This window comes from Adiantum capillus-veneris, chromosome 23 (genome assembly GCF_014529385.1).
Source record: "Adiantum capillus-veneris isolate H3 chromosome 23, ASM1452938v2, whole genome shotgun sequence".
In the NCBI taxonomy this organism is placed as follows: Eukaryota; Viridiplantae; Streptophyta; class Polypodiopsida; order Polypodiales; family Pteridaceae; genus Adiantum; species Adiantum capillus-veneris.
In genome coordinates, this window is record NC_140953.1 from 27,644,078 (window position 1) to 27,654,285 (window position 10,208).

Consider the following 10,208-nt stretch of genomic DNA (forward strand, 5'->3'; position numbering starts at 1 on the left):
AAAGGTTAGATTTTTATCATGACACTTAGCACAGATCCTGTTTCACACATTGATTTCTGCATCGCCTACAAAATAGCCAAAAGAACATACTCGTGCAACCAATTCAACATGATAATCAAAGTAAAAAAAGATAATTATGTACCTTCATAATCTCAATTGCAATAGTGTACCATGAAGAAACAAATCCACTTCTTGGTTGATAGCAAGGAGAGCTGTATGATGTTGTATGTCTGCATGTCCCTGTGTATACTACACTGCTGCTGTCTTCTGTTTGTTTTCATCATAACTTTTACAAACGAACTCAGAACAGAGCAATCCAGGTACTCAAAACGACGGGAATAGCTCTGGTCTAGAAGGTCACGTGAACAGAGTTGCGAAAAAATGTATTTCTTTGTCTGGAAACGCAACTTTTAGGTCGCGACTCATAAAACCTCTATTTTTGGGTCTCCACTACTTTTTCAACTTATTTTAAGCCTACCTATGCATTTTAAGCTAAAACACATAAATATAAAACACTGATATTAATAAAAATCTCAATTTTACTCTTCATACACAGACTATCTATTATTCATTAATCTTTAACAAATACGTCTTTAGTGTATTATTTAGAAAAATATTATATGTTCTCTCTTAATATCTCAAACTCATTCAGATAAGCTCTATTTAATAGACTATTCAACAATCCTTTAAATCGTGCTAAACGTAAGATATGCCCTACTATATTCTTTTCGACTTTAAGAACTTCAAAAATTAGTCCTATTACACAGCACTTGATCTCCCGCAGAAGCTCATGAAGCTGCTATCCCCATCAATTTAATGCTGAAAACTTCTCGTGTTGTAATTTACCCAGGCGACGCTTGATTCCATGGATGTCGCCATTCACTGTGAACCGTGTGCTGCAAGACGTGGCCAAGGTTTCCGGCAGTGTACCTTTGATCGGACTAGGCATTTCATCGCTCACCGTCATAATAAGTGTCATCGCCACCTCGCACGACAACAACTAGAAGCGGGACAAGATAAGAGAGCATGCTGAGATTCCCGAGCCTTCCCGAGCTTGTAGAAGGGGAAATGGAGACCTTCGAGAAAGAGATCATCATCCTCTTACAGTAGGCCTGCATCACTATAACATATGCGCGATATTATCGCGCACATTACCGCAAAAAAACACTGCGGAAAAGTTTGCGGTAATGGTCTAGCGGTAACTTCCGCGGTAATGATCGCGAAAATATAGTCGCAACCGTTACCGCGTTTTTGGCTGCAAAAATACCCGCAAACATTACCGCGTGTGAGTTATCGCGGGCATTACCGTGGCGGGATTTATTATAAAAAAAGAGATGACCGTTTGGATTGTCCTTTGCAGGACCATCCAAAAGGTCGTCTATTATTTTATTTATTTTAGTTCTTTTACAAAATTATTATTAATTACAAGAAAATATCACAATTGGACAATACATTGAGCCAAAAAAAGATTGATAATTTCATTTACATAAGTTGAATTACAATTGGGGGAGGTATTGAGCCAAAAAATGATAGGTATTGCATCTACATAAAGGGCAAAAAAAGCCCGTGTGTACAAAATAGAGTATGGTCATGTGGGATAGGGCAAACGGGGCCCGCGTATACAAAATAGAGGGTGCTCATGGGGGAGTTGGCGGCATTTCGCGTGGAACTCCTTGACTCTGCAAAACCATAAAAAAGAAACAATTAACACTTTGTTATTTAATATTTGATATAAAATCAATAATTTGATTATTTAAATAAGCTTAAACTTACATGTTGCAGACTTCTGCACGCATTTTCGAACTCCTCTCGAGAGATCATTTGATTTTCAAACAGCCAACACCAAGTTTGATACTCGGTATGGTTCTCTCTATATCTCTGCACATCTCTGGTCGGGCGACTCATGGTAATTTTATACTGACAAAAAATAGCAACCAATTAATTAAATAAAAAACAATAGATTTTTTACAATAAAAATAATATTTTTACTTACATATTTGTCTTTCCTAGCGGTTTTTCCTCCCGAACCATAATGCGTAGGAGTCTGATAGGATCTGGCCTCAACTTGACGCGTATACATCCTCGCACCCGTTGCCATTTCGTCCTCTTTCTCGCCCATAGCAGTCTCCCACTCCACATCATGGACATTTCCTGGCCGATAGCTATGCTCTGGAGACTCCATTGTCTTCTTTGCAGCTCTCCTCACACTAGATTTTTTGTTCTTCATAAATGTTTTGACATGCTCTTGCAACCATTGTCTTGAGAATTGTTGCCCCTCAGGGTTGGGGAAACGCATGTGCATGGTTGTCTCTATATATGTGAGGTTGTAGGGATCTTGCTGATCAAATTTGAGAAAACAATTGATATATGTGGAGTGGATTAATTGGTTGACGTGTGTGCGGAATCTCCTCCCCTATGCTGTCCCGAGATCCACCATACCTCCTCTATGAACCTGGTAGTATAACCCGCGAGCATCTGGTGAAGGCATCTCATGGTCCTCATCTTCTGCTGGACCAGGGAGTGGTGACTATGGAGGAGAATCTGTAGTACTCCCCCCCCCCCCCCCCCCCCCCCCCCCAAAACAACAACTAGCTCCGCTCCCTCGTCGAGATCGATCGGCGCTAGCGCGCGAGCTGTCTTGACGATGACTGCCAAAAGAGAGGGCGCCGACGTGAATCTGGGGAAGAAGGTGGGATAGGTGATGGATAGGTGGACGCCCGTGGCGTCGGACCCTGGGGTGTTGGAACCTGTGAAGGAAAAGTTGAACCTGGAGCTGTAGCTGGAAAACTCTGCAGGTATGGAGTGCCACCAGTTGGAGTAGAGACCTCTGATAATCCAAAAGCTGCTAGCTACGCAGGTGAATAGCGTTGCGTAAGGTTCTGCTCTGAACCTAACCACTCAGCCCAAAGACGCAATGACCTCTCCACATCTGGATCGGTCACAGGTATGGCAGCGGACCCACCTAGAGCGTCCTGAAACCAGCCGAACCTTGATGATGACTGCTGAGGCAACGGCTGTGAATGATAGGCAGAGAGAGCGTCGAGATATGACATCCCGTCTGCCATGAAATCCTCAATGTTGTGAAAGCGTGGTGTGGAAGAAGAAGACATGGTCTGCATTTATTATGACAAAGATTAAACTAGGGTATAAAATTTGAATATATGATTAAAAATTTACACATTGATTTTTTTAAAACATTGGATTTTTTAACATTGGATTCTCTATAGTATCCAATATGGAAAGAATCCAATGTGTGTCTACAACCTATAAAAGAGTCTGGCAAAGCCTTGAGTGCTAATAAGATATTAGTGTGTGTATTGAGTAATAAGAGATTATTGTGTTTATGATTAGTGTGACCGATTGCGCGATCACTTGGACGGCCATTGGGACCCAATACGTCACCTACGACTTAATCATGGAGGTATGTTTCTGTTTTTGTGTTGATTGTTGTTTAATTTAACATAATTAGTGTGTGTTTTAGTGTTGACCAATGTAATTGGCTTGTGCACACACTAATTAGTGTGTGTTTTAGTGTAATTGTCTTGTGTAATTGACTTGTGCACACACTAATTAGTGTGTTTTAACATACACTAATTAGTGTGTGCATTAGATTGTGCACACACTAATTAGTGTGTGTTAACATACACTAATTAGTGTGTGCATTGGCTTGTGCACACACTAATTAGTGTGTTTTAACATACACTAATTAGTGTGTGCATTAGATTGTGCACACACTAATTAGTGTGTGTTAACATACACTAATTAGTGTGTGCATTGGCTTGTGTAATTGGACTAATCACACGCTAATTAGTGTGTGCATTGGCCAATTCCATTGGTCAATGCACACACTAATCACACACCAAATAGTGTGTGTATTGGTCAATCCAATTGACCAATGCACATACTAATCACACACTAAATAGTGTGTGTATTGGCCAATCTAATTGGCTTGTGCACACACTAATCACACACTAAATAATGTGTGTATTGGCTTGTGCACACACTAATCACACACTAAAATAATGTGTGTATTGACCAATAATGTGTGTATTGGCCAATCCAATTGACCAATGCACACACTAATCCCAAACTTCTTAGTGTGTGGATTGACCAATCACATTGGCCAATGCACACACTAATCACACACAAATTAGTGTGTGTTAACAGATACTAATTAGTGTGTGAATTGGCCAATCCCATTGACCAATGCACACACTAATCACACACTAAATAGTGTGTGTATTGGCCAATCCAATTGACCAATGCACACACTAATCCCAAACTAATTATTGTGTGCATTGACCAATCACATTGGCCAATGCACACACTAATCACAAACTAGTTAGAGTGTGCATTGACCAATCACATTGGCCAATGCACATACTAATCACACACAAATTAGTGTGTGTTTAGGGTTACTAATTAGTGTGTGAATTGGCCAATCCCATTGACCAATGCACACACTAATCACACACTAATTAGTGTGTACATTGACCAATCACATTGGCCAATGCACACACTAATCCCAAACTAATTAGTGTGTGCATTAACCAATCACATTGGCCAATGCACACACTAATCACAAACTAACTAGTGTGTGCATTGACCAATCACATTGGCCAATGCACACACTAATCACACACAAATTGGTGTGTGTTAACACATACTAATTAGTGTGTGAATTGGACAATCCCATTGACCAATGCACACACTAATCACACACTAATTAGTGTGTACATTGACCAATCACATTGGCCAATGCACACACTAATCACACACAAAATAGTGTGTGTTAATGAGCACTAATTAGTGTTTGAATTGGCCAATCCCATTGACCAATGCACACACTAATTAGTGTGTGCATTGACCAATCACATTGGCCAATGTACACACTAATAAAACACTAATTAGTGTGTGCATTGACCAATCACATTGGCCAATGCACACACTAATCACACACTAATTAGTGTGTGCATGGCCAATCCCAAATTTAACATATTAGGTTAGGCAAGTAATAAATTTAACAAATTTGACAAATCTAACAAGTTTAGATTTTGCAAGTAACTAATAATTAACAAATTTAGGTTTTGGTGTGTCTTTACTTACACTAACTAGTGTGTGCATTAGAATAATGCACAGACTAATTAGTGTGTGTAAAGAACACATGCACTAATTAGTGTGTGTGTATGCATGTGTATGCATGTGTGTGCATGCGTGTGTATGAGTGTATACATGTATGTATGCATGTGTGTGTATGCGTGTGTGTGTGTATGCATGTGTGTGTATGCGTGTGAAAAAATCAAAAAACATAACAACAAAACTTACATGGAACCTGGAGCGCTTGTTGGGAGAGGGTAGGAGAGTAGAGATGGTGGAGAGTAGAAGAGTAGAGATGGAGGTAGAGCTCAAGGTTGTGAGGTTCGCGCTCTCGGTTTCTGTGGAGAAGATGATGAAATTCTAATTTTAGGGCTTTGAACTTCGCGGGGCATGCGGGTGCCCCTATTTATAAAAAAATTTGAAAATTGATTTGCCGCTCCTATTACCGCGAGCATTATCGCCTGCCTTGCCGCGCTTATTACTGCACCTATTACCGCGGCGCAAATTCAGGCCATATACACAGAGGACCACGTTCTGAAATTATTACTATTGATCCTCAAAGTCTATTGGTACTATGTTTTTTATAAACTATATATAAAATGAAAGTATTCCTAGTACTTTGAAAATGACATTTTTACCTAAAAGTTTAATTTTTACTTTTTACTGATATTTTATTAACATTCTTTGGTAATTTGATTTTAATTAGTGTATGTATTTTATTAATGTAGGTTGCTTAGGATGATTTTGGCCCGTCCACTGAACCGGATAGATCACGGTGCTTGGCCGAGCGATTACCATGCCCATGCGTGCGGTGCAAATGCGCCATTGCTCGACTTCGACGGATATGCTTGAGCCATGTAGAAGATTATGGACTATGGGATGATCCTCGCAAGTGTGCACGGATGGAAACAAACAATCTGCGAATTGTAGCGGCTATTGATGTCACCCCTCATTGGCGTGTGGTTGGTGGAGGAGGGGAAAAGAGGGTGGAAGAGCCCATGCGCCAGGAATCCATTAGAGAGGGAGGAAGCACATCAAATCAGCCAAGTATTGATGCTCCCTCTTATCCGAGTGACCACATCCCATCTCCTTATGTGGATGCAGAAGACGACCATTTGCATAGAATGGTTGAGGATCTCTTTGCACGAGAGGAGGAGCATGAATCAGTGTGCATGCGAAGAAGCTTCCGAAAGAACAAGGAGTGAGCTACTCGATTCGCCACACACCACACTATATGATAGATGCTCTTACTCCATTTTAAGGGCATCTCTGGAAGTCCTTAACCTTCAGGCAATGTTTGGATGGAGCAATGCTAGCATCGATGCACTTTTGAGGTATGTATACAGATTGTGAAGGATGCTTGTGGAGTGCATAAATTAGCTTCTAATGTACTTTTTTCTTGTGATAGGTTGCTAGGAAAGATGCTGCAAGCTGGCAATCACATGCCAGAGAATAGATGAAAAGCCCGCGAAGTGGTGACTGCATTAGGGATGGATTATGAAGGCATTCATGCTTGCGTGAACGATTGTGTGCTCTTTCATAATGAGCATGCCGATTGTGACACATGTCTATCGTGCGGGGAGCCTAGGTTCAAAGAAGGAATGCAGAGCAACAGAATTCCACGTAAAGTTTTGAGGCATTTTCCACTCATCCCTCGCATCCAACACATGTTTAGATCGAAGGGTACGAGCGAGCTTTTGAGTTGGCATGCAAAAAATTGCTCCACATATGGTATTATGAGAGTGCCAGCTGACTCACCAGCGTGGAAGCACATAGAGGACACATGGCCAGAGTTCAGGGATGAGCCTCGTCACTTGAGGATTGGGTTAGCTAGTGATGGAGTGAATCCATTTGGGCATCGCTCTACTTCATCGAGCACTTGGCCGGTGGTGGTTGTAAACTACAATATTCCGCCTTGGGAGGCACATTAGGGAATTTCGGAGGTCATTTGGAGGGCCTTCTAAGAAAATGTATTTTTTGCACTCTCTCTCTAGAAAAAATGGCAAATAATAGAGCTGGGTCTTTCATTGTAAAAGTTCAAAAAGTGTACTTTAAGTAAATTCCTTACTCTTCTGAACATTCGTTCGTAGTGATTGAGGGATAATCCTCTTTTCAGTTGCATTGAATGAACCTCGTCAATATGGAGGGAATGAGGCTAACATGGAGGGACGAAGGCGTAGCCGCTATTCACTTTCCATTAAACCTGCACATTTGGCTAATGGCGCACTCCTCAAATGGCACAAATGTTACCCAGAAACGAGCCAAATATCACCTTCACATTGATTTGGACAATGAGTACCAACCATTGATTAAGCGCAGTAAAACACACATATACCTCCCGCTTCCATGGACACGCTCAGAGCTCAGGGAGCTAAACACATAGATATCTGGACGAGAGGCTCTCTCTACCCTAAGAATCCAATGACTAATGCGTCTCCACCGTTTGTCAATCCTACAAGCTTATTAACCTTTGTTGGTGATGGAGAAAAGGGCCTTCTGGGTTATTGTAAATCTCTTACAAGAGAAGCTGAAATTTACAAGGGCATTCTCCAAGATCAACAATGTGAGATTGTTCGCCTTTCACATTTACATTCTACATATCAGGTTACCATTTTGCAACATAAAACAGAGGTACAAGAACTGAAAGGAAAGGTGCGAAGTTGTCAAATGAAGGACACCATCTTGGGTGGTCGTATCCGAAAGAAGAAATTGCACAATCTTGAAACATTGCAGGTTGCATCAAGAGGTCTCAAGAAAAGAATCCGAGCATTAAGGTGATGCTTCTTGGTTGGCTACATTGTCTTAGTTAAGTAATCTTTTTGTTTTTTCTTGTTATGCATTGTTTTCATGTGCCTAAATAGTGTTAGTGAAGCAAATTTTCTGTTATTTACTTATGCATTGTCTTCATGTAGAGATTCAATCTATCCTGACAAGGAAAACATTGACCCCAAAGCCAATATAGGAAAGAGATTGAAGCCACTTATAAGTAGAATCTTGGCAGCAGATATAGTACATGACAAGAAGTTTAAGGTCCTACAACGAAATGTAGTGGACCGCTTTATTTCAGAGAACTCAGTGCCTGCAAAAGAGATACAAGGCACACTTGATTCACTTGGTGTAAGAAAAAGAGGATATTCGGCTATCCAAAAGTCTGTCTCATCCATCTTTGTTAAGAAGGGTATAAAATCCAAACTTCTACCATCAGCCTCAAGTGTTTGGAAAGAGAGGGTTCAGCTTAACAAGGCACAGGGAGACTATCTTGGACAGCCCTTTCATATTAAAGCAACTTACAGTGGCCATGGAGGAAACATGGCATATGATGAGTTCAATAATATTTTTATGGACCTGCGGATATTACAAAAGAGAATGGTGGAGTTTTACAACATCACATTTGAAGAGTCACGAGGGGTATTACATTTTGTGTTAAAACTAGATGAGTGTGAGCTTGTTAAAGAGAAAAATCTAGAGCGTGTTACTATTACTTTAATGAATAGAGCCCTCTCAAAGTGTCCCACTGATGATCCTTTCTATTTTAGTGTTCAATCAGAATCTAACATATGGTGGCTTGGTGCGTTTGAGGTAAGCGAGATTCTCAGGTAAGCTCAAATGTTCACATCTACTTAAGTCTCATTTATTTTGTATTGCAGGTAAAGAAAGAAGATCATGAGATTCTATATTGGGTGTTCCATCGAACTAATATTTCGGAGGTGATTGATCGACAGACTAACCAGGGAGAGGTACTACGTCTAGATGGAAGGGGAGACTTTCAAGTTCAGTGGCATCTTGCAGGTGACCTCAAAACATTAAAGTGCATGTATAATTGTGGAATGGGTGCAATGGCAAAGTCGCCGTGTTTGTTCTGCATGGAGCTTGCAAAGGTCATGGACCCAAAGTGGTGGAGAAAATCTCCAACACGTCACATTGAGGATCCTGCTTTTCGACCGGTTTTGAAAATACCACTTGTGAATGTCCACATTTGTACAATGCATGCCCTTTGTAGAATTGTGGAGAAATTGGTCTACTTATACATCAGGTTTGCTTGGAAGATTAAGAACTCGGCAGAACGACAAGTAGCTCTGCAGTGCTTAGAAATGGTACTGTCGGATATGGGGCTTCATGGTGGCAATGTGAAAATCCAGCGGGATGAAAAGAGATCAACTGTTGAGAAGGATGTCCCATGCAAACCATCCATTGGTGGGGTGAAGGCATGGAGGTTTTTATCTAAACCCCAAGGTACAAGAGATCCGAAGCTAACAAAACATGGAAAAATATATAACACATCTTATGTTAGCAAGGTAAAGTATCATAGCTGGAAAAAACTACATATTGCAGTCAAAGACCAAGAACCAACTACTCGTAACGCGAAGGCTGAGGTTTGGCGATCAATAGACATCCTATTTTTGATGTGCGACAAAGATGACTGGTCACAAGGTGATATGAACAAGTTCAAGGAGAATCTCAACCTTCTGAAAAAATCATTCAAGACAGCATGGACAGACACCCAGATTACTCACTACATGGTATTATCGTGTATTTCATTCTCTCTTATGTGCAAATATGTGAGTGTAAAACATTCTAACTAATCTGTTTTCATATCCAACACATCATCTTCAATCATTTACCATATTTTATATAAAATTATGGGAACCCGGCAATATGGAATACCCAAGGGATGGAAAAGTCTCATTACATGGCGAGAAATGCTTATTTCAGGCACACACGACATGGTGGCTCTCGAATCAAGGCTAACAGTTTGAGAGAACTATTTGAATGGTTCTATCGTAGAATCATTCATCGAATGCAGGCAAAAGAAGTCTTGGCAAATTCAGCAACAGCACAAGCCATGAGACATTTACATCAACAAAAAGTTAAAAGATCAATGGCATACAACAACTCCGGAGCTCGTGAAAGTCAATGAAGGTGGAGAGAGACAATGGTGTATGTGAATCACAAGTGGAGAAAGATACTCTGAGTGGATGACATTGTACAAAATTTATGTAATACATGATCTTATACAATTGCTACTTGAAGTGTATCAAGATTTTGAAGGTTCAATTTTGTTTTTTGGCACGTCACCCTTGTAACGAATCATGAGATGTTTGCCATACTCT

The 10,208-nt window shown here is 40.5% G+C and overlaps 1 pseudogene; it reads left to right on the top strand.

Moving 5' to 3' along the window:
- The window catches only part of LOC147427556 (uncharacterized), a 47,362-nt pseudogene that overhangs the window by 5,712 nt on the left and 31,442 nt on the right, over positions 1-10,208 (top strand).